Source organism: Leptinotarsa decemlineata, unplaced genomic scaffold (assembly GCF_025532065.1).
Source record: "Leptinotarsa decemlineata unplaced genomic scaffold, Ldec_3_MD MMD2_tig00000010_RagTag_RagTag, whole genome shotgun sequence".
In the NCBI taxonomy this organism is placed as follows: Eukaryota; Metazoa; Arthropoda; class Insecta; order Coleoptera; family Chrysomelidae; genus Leptinotarsa; species Leptinotarsa decemlineata.
The window spans coordinates 11,062,787-11,075,095 of NW_027412538.1; the positions used below are offsets into that span (position 1 = coordinate 11,062,787).

Below are 12,309 nucleotides of genomic sequence, written 5' to 3' on the forward strand. Positions count from 1 at the left end.
AGAATTTTGATTTAGTGGAGACTAGATTTGTTTATTTTGGGTCTTGAATTGTTACTAAATCTGAATTAGTTGAGGGGACCTTATTGTGTGAAGTAGTAATCTGAAGTGGCGCCTACACCAAATCAAACTTATACTTGTTCCACAGTCTATAGTTTGTTTAGAGTTGTGATAACTATTCTTCGTGATGAATAAACATAAACAGGTTAAACGAATAACAATAGTACGCTATTGAAGTGTATCGTAAAGGGCGTTCAAGTGGTTTCCTAAACCACTTGAACGCCCAACACCCGAGTATAGAATTCACCATGGAGATTGAGCAGGACCAACGGATAGCTTTCCTAGATGTACTGGTAGTACGATGTGGTACCAAATTACCCCACAAAGTGTATCGAAAACCCACACACACAGATAGATACTTGCACGCACTACCGAACCACCATCCTAGCCAAAAGAGAGGAGTCATCTCCACTCTAACGGAACGAGCTCGGAGAATATGTGAACCAGAACATCTGGAGAGGGAACTGAAATACCTTGAAGGGACCTTGAGATCGAATGGATACAGTGCCTCCGAGACCAGAAGAGCCATGAAACCGAAGGGCACCACGTTTCAGAAAGCGAAAAAGGATCAGATGGTTGCACGCGTATATCTACCGTTTATCTCTAGAGTCACGGACAGAATTGGAAAACTATTGGGCAAACACGACATCAAAACAGTCTTCAAACCCACGAGGAAGATACAACAAAGCCTCAGGTCGGCTAAAGACAAAAGAGACCCATTATCAGCAGCAGGGTTCTATCGCATACCGTGCACGTGTGGAAAGGTATATATCGGAACCACCAAATGATCCATGGAAACAAGACTTAAAGAACATAAAAGGAACTGCAGACTAGGCCAAACGGACAAGTCAGCTGTGGAAGAACACGCACTTAGTGAAGGAGACCACAGAATTTTGTTTGAAAACACAGGAGTAATTGCCCCAACCAGGGATACCAAAGCCGACTGGTATGGGAGGCAATAGAGATCCATACACACGGAGAATTTCAACAGAAAAGAAGGAGCGGTGAACCTCAATCGAATATGGAACCCCAATTTGAGGAATTCGAGAATAACGAACAGGACAACAGGCAGCGAGATTGTTAATGTTCCAGGTTCCAGTGCAGGTACGACTACAGGTACAAGAGCAGGTACGAGTATAGGTACAAATGAAGGTACAGATACAACGGATTACCTGACAAGGCATAAATACGCTTTACGAAGCCTGAAAGGTAGTCATCGGACAGGAAGCCATGATGGTTAAACCTCTGAAGAAGCTAGCCAATCACGCCAGCGAAACGTCAGAAAGAAATTCCAAAAATCCACAGCTTTCAAACTCGAAAAGCAATGACACTGAAAACCTCAGCCGTGAAAGTCTAAACCATTTTGTCAAAGCCATCTATAGCTAGGATTAATTCGTTAACAATAGATTTGAAATGAAATGTAACCTTTAGAAGGTTGTATTTATTATATTTGTCTCTGAGAAAATGAATTGAAAACTTTAAATTATTGATATTGTGTAACCTACATACCTACTTCGATATCTAATATACAGTGTGTCCAAGGTAAGGATCCTAAGCATGGGAATCTCAGTACATGTTGGAGATACAGCTTAGGTTGAATTAGGAAAAAGTTATGTTCTTTAAAGCTTATTTACATGCCGTTTAGAAACTTGAAGAATTTTCATGGCCTGCTGAGATATTTGGGAAAAACGAGAATTTGACAATATCAATTTTATTTTTTTCTGACTTTATTTGAAAAGATATCAAAAAACGAATAACACTTTTTCATTGGCTACTTTCAAGGTACTACACGATGGTATTTTTAGATTTTATATCCGACGTTTCGTTTTCAAGAAACCATCATCAACTTTATTTTTTTATATGACCCGAAACAAAAGTACACCCTGTATCTGATTCCATTTTTTATTACGAATTCAACGATGTATCACATGCCATTGTTTTTTTTTTAGTTTGAAGGAAAATTACATTTTTTCTATTTTTAAAAAAATCTCAAAGTAGGCGTTGCAAACAAATGCTTTGACGTAAATACCTGTCACCGAGCCTGTCAAATATTATTTAATTACACGATAAAATAGTAATTGTCGTTGTTGTTAGCCTGTTTGTCGAGTTGTTGTTTTTAGAGTTATTGTTACTGTTGTCGTTATTATTGTTTATTGTTGAATAGATAATATTGTGTTATTATCGTCGAATATGCCGGGTGAGCATTATACCCATGAAGAAAAGTTTGACATGCTAACGTGCTACATTTTGTGCCACAAAAATACTGTAAATACAGCAGCAATGTATCTTAATACATATCCAGAAAGAAAGCAGCCATGTAAGTCCATTTTCTTAGAGCTGGCTCGAAATATAAAAGAATATGGTTCATTTAAAAAGCCTGTTTTATCTCGAAAAAAGGAATCTTCAGAAGAAGCCCAAAATAATGTTTTGCAAGCAGTTGTTGAGAACCCTGAAATATCAACTAGGCAAATCGAAAATAATGTAGGAGTAGCCAAATCCACAGCTCAATTTATTTTACGTAAAAATAGATATCACCCCTATAAATTTAGGATTTGCCAAGGACTTAAACCAGGGGATTTCGAACGGCGCCGAAATTTTTGCGAATGGTATACACGCGCGTGTGAAGAAGATTATAATTTCCCTTCAAAAATAATATGGTCCGACGGAAGTATGGTCACTAATAATGGTATCTTCAACCGCCGCAATACGCATTACTGGGCTCAGCAAAATCCGCGTGTTAAGAAAATATCAAGACATCAAGAACGTTTTGGGTTTAATATGTGGTGTGCAATTTTAGGAACTAAAATACTAGGTTTTTACTATAATTCTTTGACCGCCGAACGATACCATCATTTATTGTAAAACTATGTAGAAGACTGTTTAGATAATTTACCTCTGGCACAGGTCAATAACTGTTGGTTTCAACAAGACGGTGCTACTGCACATAATTGTAGACAAGTTCGAGAGTATCTTTCGCAGCGATTTCCTGGAAGGTGGATTGGAACCTTTAGTGAAGTGTCTTGGCCAGCGCGATCCCCTGACTTAACTCCTCTGGACTTCTTCATATGGGGTTTTGTTAAAAACCGGTTTACCAACATTCTTTTGAAACTGAACAGCAGTTACGAGAATGTGTAACTGTCGCATTTAACAGTATTACACCAGAGATGTTACGTGATGTTTTAAGTTCTACAGTTAGAAGATCATACTTATGTTTGGAAAATAACGGAAACCTGTTTGAACACCTCCTTTGAATTAAATAAAAAATGCGTTAATTTCTTTGTTGTTTTCATTACTTAAAAAAAATCATTATTAACCATTATTATTAAAAATACATTTTAAAAATAGAAAAAATGCAATTTTTCCTTAAACTAAAAAGAAAACAATGGCATGTGTTACATCGTTGGATTCGTAATAAAAAATGGAATCAGATACAGGGTGTACTTTTTTTTCTGGCTATTTAAAAAAAAATAAAGTTGATGATGGTTTTTTGGAAACGAAACGTTGGATATAAAAACTAAAAATACCATCGTGTAGTACCTTGAAAGTGCCAATGAAAAAGTGTTATTCGTTTTTTGATATCTTTTCAAATAAAGTCAGAAAAAAATAAAATTGATATTGTCAAATTCTCGTTTCTCCCAAATATCTCAGCAGGCCATGAAAATTCTTCAAGTTTCTAAACGGCATGTAAATAAGCTTTAAAGAACACAACTTTTTCCCAATTTAACCTAAGCTGTATCTCCAACAGGTACTGAGATTCCCATGCTTAGGATCCTTATCTTGGACACACTGTATATAAATGGATGTTGGTTGGTAAGTGATAAACTTCTACATCGCTCAACCGAATGTGATGAAACTTGACATGTCTGAGTAATTTCTTATAGAGAAGGTTTTTAGGCTATCAATTTTTCTGTAACTCGCCACTTGATGGCGCTGTAGAACAGCAGCGATACAGCAACATAGTACTAGTATTTTATATAATTCATAAGTTATATTTCTGTATTTGTGCTGTATCGACCTGTGTGAAAACTTAATGTTTATTTTAACACTAATAAAATATTCTATTCTATTCAATCACAATGGGCCTAGATCGACAATGTTTAGTTAGGCGAATTTTGAGACAGCTCAATATAAATTAGGTTTCTGATCCTGATGAAGTGCCCGTCATCGTACTCGCAAAGTGCGCAGATGAACTTGCACCAGTATTTTGCAAACTTTCTCAACCTGTCTCACAAGGAAGGAGTGTTTCTTCTTTTTGGAAGATTGCTCGCGTTCAGCCTATTTCCAGAAAGAGCAAGAGAAATCTTCCAAATAACTATAGACCAATCGCTTTGCCATCAGTGATATCAAAAATCATGGAGAAAGCCGTAAAACGTCATATGCTTGAACAACAGTATTGTAGATATAAATATTCAAGCTACAGAAATCAAGCCACGTGAAATTTGGCTAATCAAACAGGAACATTATGAAATGAATCAAGTTTCACCATCACAATACCTTTCAATTTCGTTTGTTGTAAATAGCGAAATCATCCGTTTTTAGGAGTTGCCAACATATCGCCTAAAACAACAACAATTGTATCGGTATCCTTTACGAATATTACTGTGTTATCGACGCGTTTTCCTCTGAGTGGGAAACCCTGTTTGAAACTTGAAATTGGCAACACTGTCTAACCCAGTCTGTAGCGGTCAGTGGAACAAACGTAATCACTCTTGCTTTCGTTGAATAAAAATACTTACGGTATGCGTTACGCTAGACGTAACTCCACGCTCTTTGATTTTTATATTATTGTTCAAATGGCTCAGTCTCAGATATTTCTTTTACATAACTTTACGTAGATTACTACCTAGTAGAAGAAAAGAACCGTGAATGATCTATAATACAGAAAAACGAGGAGTTATTGTGTGCATTTTTCGATACAGTGGAAGGATTACTTTTGAAGTTGTGATTTCGAAATACTAAATTGACCACATCCCGATTTTCTCAGAAGATGCCGAGAAATACGAACAAGTTCTGGGATTATCATTTCAACATGAAGATAGTAGCACTCGTAAATAAAAGCAAAGAATACAAAGCCCGAAGAAGCTTAGAACTGACATTTTTATGTACCGTGAAACTTTTAGTGCTTGCCCTAACCACTAGATGGCGATGCTGGTATGATATGATGTCAGTATTCAATGTGATTACCAACAGAACTGGGTAGCATTCATTCGTATCAAGGCGCCAGGAATAGATAGAATTAATGAAAAACCTACACTGATCCTAACGGAGATTGACAAAAAATTGTGCGATAGCGAAAAACCACAAGAGTCATGGCTGAGATATTTGAGTATATATAACTCTAAAATTGTAGATAATTTCGTTGATCAATTAAAATCCCCGACGAAGTGCACACACTGTGGACACTCATCAGTAACCTTCGATCCTTTCTGGGATTTGTCACTCCCTATACCACAAAGAACTGGCCAGTTGGGTTTGTCACAATGCTTGGATTCCTTCACAAGAGAGAAAGCTCTGGATGGACATGAAAAACCGACGTCTTCGAGTTGCAAGGAAAGAAGAAAATGCACAAAATCGCTATCAATCCATAAGTTTCATGAATTTTAGTTATTCATTTTGAACTCAGTTTATCTAATTCGAAATGATCACGTCAGTTCACGGAACATGTTGATATTCTGGAACATTGATTCGTTTTTTTTCCTCAAAGAACAATCAATTTGAATGAATCGTTCAATTAATTCGAAAGCAACTATATAACAGAAAAATATTTTGGGTAGTACCTGAGTGGTTCAAATTTATGATATCTGGGATCACTTTGAGTCACTGCAATGTACCACAAGCTGTTGAATAAAGACCAAAATAATTACGACATGGTCAAAAAGCCCGAGTTGTAACATCTGGTGGCAGCAGTGGGATAACTAGTATTCAAGCAAGAAAAAAATTGTTTTTCTTTCGCATATGACTCTCATACTAGGAAAAAAATGTCAAAAATAACCTGTGGCTCATGTTTTGCCAGCGAAAAAGTGAAAGGACCAAATTCCAATTTCATCTTCTCATGCAGACTTTATCTCTATTAAGGATTCTGTTCTTTCTTCATGCTGCTACTCCTTATCTTGGACAGAATGTTTCTTCAAAAATGGAGTGAAACCTTTCGCGAATGAACAATGAAATCGTTTCTATGAGGAATGAAACACAGTGTAAACAGATGTGAATGTCAAACATATATCGTCGTCTACAACAATCTTCATCTCCTTCAACCGTGAAGTACACCTACCTCGATGAAAACATAACCTGCCATTGACATCAAATTGCATTGTTACCCAATGAATGCTGCTATTTTTGCCAATTGTTTCCACTCGTTATATGCAGGTATTGAGGTTAGTTGCGAAGAGGATAGTTTATGTAAGGAAACATATATCGCATTATTGAAGCGAGTTATTACACTGCCCACGTACCAATGGTATAATCACAGACGGTATTGGAATAAATAATGAGGGTACAAGGGATTTCAATTGCACTTCTATGAATATTATGTACGTTCAATCGTCGAGAAAAAGTTGAAACTCGATCTTCTTGAATGTTTAGAAATCAATAGTTTCAAGAATTCGGGTAATCTACTGAATGATCAATTAGAATTCAATAACTCCCCGTTATTAAATATTTTTTCCAATGTGGAGCCTAGGACATAAGCTCAGGTAATTTAATTCATCACAAACTCACGTAAAACTCAAATACTTGAAATGTAGGTACTTCAAATTGTAAAACTAGGGATATTGAGCATTGAATATGTAGAATATAGTCAGTAAAGAAACGCCCGAAGAAGCCATTGTATGGCGATGCGTTTTTGTTAAACTGTTCAGGCAAAATCTCACAAAAAAGTGTTTTTTGAATATGTTAATGAAGTGATTGTAAATATTGACGCAAATTTTGAATTTTCGGATCCAAAACTATACGAGTTTTGATGGATTTAACACTTTCAATTAAAACAAGTAGCTTTAAATTATAGAATAATCTGTATTATGGAACACATAATTTCAACATGAGCACAGTGCTGTTCCACAAATGTTTTTGGATTTTAAGAGATGTGGAGAAATCTTTAATGAAATGAATGAAAAACACTTTCGTCTAATTTCCACTAGTTATTTTATTTCAACGACGGTTTCGGGTTTTACCTATTATCAAGTATAAACTAACTTTTGAATTCCGAAAACGGGGTTATATAAGGAGTTTGTAGCTGAACTGGAAAACGAGTAGTTAAATCACCCAATCACACAATGGTCAATCGATAGCCGGTCGGTTCGACGTGGGTGCTTTGTTCACTCTCTCAGTTGACCGCCATGTTGGTGGATGATCCAAGCCGCAGCTCAGGCTGAACGACCGGTTTTCACCTGCTATCGTCCAACTCTTGTTAGGAATCAAACGTTAGAAGGTAAGACCTCGTTAGTTCTTTGCTCACACAAGTTTCGACATAAACATAAATAAACAAGGGTGCCAAGTATGAAATTCAACACTGGAGATTAGGATTAGGGTTCAGGGGTATATATTATGGGTTTTTGATTCAATTTGAGATTTGTGTTTTTTATTTAATAATGAGTTTGGATTTTCTACATGACAGAATGGTACGGTAAAGTCGTCAGGAGTTCGGATTCCCTTCTCTGCATGGTCCGTGACCATGAGAGAGCAGGAATTGGAGCATTTCTCTTTAGGGCAGCTGCCCGAGCAGCTGAACTCGGTATAGTTTTCGACACTGAACGAGGTGACCACAACTCGGTCACAGAGTTGGAACCCGTTCAGCAAAAAGCTCAGATAAAAACCGCAGAGATAACCTCACTTCTGCGGAAACACAAGGATAAGCCAATGCATGGGGTCTTCTTCAATAATGTTGGAGACCTTGGCTTATCAAAGCGCCTGACTTTTACTTACCTCAGGTTGACTGGGCTGAAGTCGAAAACTGAGGAGTTCATCATGGCTTGCCAGGATGGTGTCTTCAACACCTTAGTCTATCGCAGTAGCGTGATGGGTATAGAGGTTTCTGACACAAGGTGCAGGGCCTGCCGATAGGCGACCGAGACTAATGCACTTGCTATGATCATATCCAGCATATGCGGTCTCGGCCTATATCCATCGACATAACGCGGTCCTTGGAGTGCTATATTACCATTTAAGGCACTCTTACGGTATTGACGAGACACTGGTGTTGCCCTACGCTCCGCGGGATATTTAATCCGTTGTGGGAACCGAAAAGTGCCGGATTTATTGGAACTATTCGTTCCCCACCCTCAGGCTCATAGAAACTAATAAGCCTGATATAGTCCTTCCCGACCACCAGAGCAGAAATCCAGAAGGCTGTCATTCTTGGCTCATACTTCAGTATGTTTATTCTCTAAATATAGATAAAAATGTATCCATATTTCATTGAAGTGATCATGAATTTCCACAAAATAAACAAGTCATCGTTTACACAGACTGTGGAGAAATGAAGTTTTGATACAAAAATATTATTCACCCAAACCAATTCTAATTTGATCTCGATTTTTGTATGCTTTGAAAAAAATACATTCATTAAATATTGAGTACTTTTTCGAGACACTGAAGTCAATAAATTGAAATGCAAATAAATACATAACATTCTCATTCATTCTATTGTATATATCATCAAAAAAACTTTTTATTACTTTGAATATAACGTTAATGAGACTCCTAGCAAAATATCCTATTTCGAAAATAATGGCTTACCTGTTTACCATATGAAGCAACATTTTGCAATTATTCTTACAAAATCCATTGGAATTCAATAAATTAGATTTTCTTTTCCAATACAATTGAAAATGTTGTTAGTTAGGAAAGATAAGACAAATCAATTGTGCAGATAATACAGTACAAATCCAATCTATAGTTCAGGGACTGTCTGATGAGAATGAACTTTATCATTTTTGAAAAATTGAAGCGATTTCATTTGCAATGTCTGATCCAATTCCATTATTATGAAAATCAGCGAACATTCTGTTTTGAAATAGAACCTACCTACTTATAAAATGAATAGCATTGCATAAGTGAATGGAGGTGCCTGCATTATTTACATTCAGTCTGTAATTTGTTTATGTATTATCACTTTTAACTAAATTTCAAGTTATGCAAATTCGACTTTGCGCAATCACTGGATAATTAAAGATATCAATTTTGAAATAACAGTTTCTCTTGAAGTTATTGAAAAATGAGAGTTTTTATTTTTTACGTCTCTTAAAATTCCATTATCGATGGAAAACACCAATTTGTTTCATTATACAAGGATAACTTGTTGGATCACTGCCATTAACAATACTTCCATCCTCGTAATTAATTGAATCTTTTCAGAGATAACTGTACCCAACACATTTTATCTTCTAATGAACAAATCAATTACCAAAGATCAAGCAATAATGTAAAAAAATAATGGATGAAATGACATTCAAGAAACAATATTAGTTACGAAATAATGTAACATCAATATTCTAGAGAAGCATAGCAAATTTTTCTTCGGAGGTAACGAATTTTTTCAGTAATATCATCAGTGTCAATGAATAATTCATTCAGAAAATATTTTGCAATCAATATTAAAGCTGAAACATCCAAAAACTATCATTTTATATGATCCAAATGAGAAAATACCAATGTTTCCATTTCTTTCTTCCTACTTTCAAAAAAAAAATACTGCGTGTTAGTATAGACACATCTGAAGACGCTATTGTATAGCGAAACATGTGTTTCTGTGTTTATATTGTTTTGAATGAGTTACGGATTTGCATCAAGTATCACATAGTTTGACGAAAAAAATTTCCAATAGTCCATTTCTAGAAAGTACTGCAATCGACTTAATATATAGTTGATAAAGCCATCCTCAGATGAAACAAAACAAATGGTCATGTCTGGTTAACGAGGTCATTTCCTTCAATACAAAATTTCTGGCAAGGCTTTATACTGGGTGATTTTTTAAGAGGTATAGGATTTGATTTTCAAAACAACACGAAAAATTTGAAAAAATGTATGAAATCTTTTTTGGAATAGAACGATCAATATAATTCAAGGTTTGAAGATGATTTCATACAAATAATGTAAGCGGCTCCGCTTTGGATGGCCCATGCCCAAGGTCCAATTTTGGCACACTCTCTTTAATATATCGACCAGAATTCCACGTATAAATGCTTCAATATTGGCTTCCAGAGCGTCAGTCGTTGCTGATTTATTCCTGTAGACATGATCCTCAACATGACCCCACAAGAAATGATCCAAAGGAGTTAAATCACACCATCTAGGCGGCCAATTGAAGGGCCCCAAACTAGATAAAACTGTTCACCGAAGGCGACTCTTAATTGGGCCATTGTTTCGCGTGCTATGTGGCACCGTTTTGTTGAAACCACATGTCAGGCATGTCCAATTCTTCCATTTTGGGCAGGAAAAACTCTTCACTCATCACACGGTAGCGCTCGTCTTCCACAGTAACGTTTCGGCCATTGTCGTCTCTGAAGAAATACAACCCGATGATGCCACCGACCTATAATTAATCCACACGAAACAGTGGCTTTTTCGGGATGCATCGATAGCTTTTGCAATGCTTGTGGCTGGTCTTCGTTTTAGATGCGGCAATTTTGCTTGTTAACGTATCCATTCAATCAGAAATAAGCCTCGTCGCTGAACACAAAAATGTGGTTCTCCCTCCAACTTTGCCAGCGCCCATTCACAAATGTTAGACGTTGTGTGAGGTCGTGTGGCTTCAATTCTTGCACCAGCTGTATTTTATGAAGTTTTACAGCCAAATCCTTTCGCAAAATTTTCCACGTAGTGGAGTAACAGAAGCCCAATTGCTGCGAACGGCGGCGAATCGATATTTGACGGTCATTACGAACACTGGCGAATACAGTCGCAATATTTTCTCCGGTCCTCACTCTACGTATGCGTGTTGGTGGTTCAATGTCCAATAATGTACACTGGGTTCGAAATTTAGTCACAAGCTTCCAAATAGCTCCCTCAGTAGGCTGACGAAACTGCCCATGAATAGGAAGAAGTGCACGATGCACTTTCTTCACCGAGCATGAATTTTGATAATAAAATTCAATGGTTTGCAAGCGTTGTTTACTAGTAAGTCGATTCATCGTTAAATTATAGACCAAACTGAACAAGTCAACAATAAAACGATTATAGCGACTATACAATTTTTCGATACTATTTTTATAGTACGATTTCCCTTTAGCTTCAAAATACGACTAAGTTTCGACAATGACCTTTGGATCGTACTGTGTATTGAAAAGAACAAGTGAACCTTTCTTCGACTATTCACTTAGATCAGAATCGTGCATCTCTCTTTTTCTTTGTTGTGTAACTAGATCGAAATTGTGCACGAATTATGGTAATACTCTTACGGCAATCTATGTTTCTAATCTGCTCGCTTCGCATTTTTTTCCTGAATTACTTCACGATCTCTCTTGTTGGTGAATGACAACGATATATTGTTCTCCAATTGAAACGGTTGAAACGACGTGACTGTTACAATTTCTTCATATATGGGACTGGAAAAAATTTGGAGAATTTGTAGATATCGAGAAATAAATAAAATAAAATAACGAAACAGAAAGCGGAATTGTCTGTTCTGACATTATTATATCTGATTCGGAGACATTTATCTTTCTGGAATCATACTGTAGAATCATAAATGCGTTGATTTGGGCTCGGTTTTCAGTTGGTAATTGTTTTTGAAACAAAACTTGAGGTTCCTCGTTTGTTTGAAGGTGATTGATAATGTTTCATGATAAATTTCACTAGTTCGGACTTCCATTGTCTACTATATAAAATGATTTGAAATCCCTGAAACAACTAAAAAAGAAGAATTAAAAATGAATAGCTGAAAATAACAATTAAATCAAACAAAATAAACCTGAAGTGAAATAATAGTGAAATAAACTACAAGTAAAAATATAACAATTGAATAAATGAAAACAAAATAAAAATGAAGGAATGAAAAAAGAAAATAGAAATGACAAGTGTAGAGATTCCAAGTCACGATAGTTCACGACGTTTCGATTGTTAGTATCTACAATCGTCTTCGGGTGATGACTGGACTGATTCCTCCGAGAGATGACTATTTTTAGGTCGTTCAAATACTTTCACTTATCCCTGCTTTCTATTTTCCGCTTCACTGGTTCCGTGGAAGATGACCGTTGTGGCGGGAGTTGGCCATTTTTCGCTTGATGATGGGTTTCCATATGTTGCGTATTTCTACGA

At 36.4% G+C, this 12,309-nt stretch overlaps 1 protein-coding gene across 2 annotated transcripts in view; it reads right to left on the reverse strand.

Annotated features, from left to right (window-relative positions):
• Positions 1–12,309, reverse strand: part of LOC111513756 (uncharacterized) — a 114,745-nt gene that overhangs the window by 43,478 nt on the left and 58,958 nt on the right. The window lies entirely within an intron of this gene.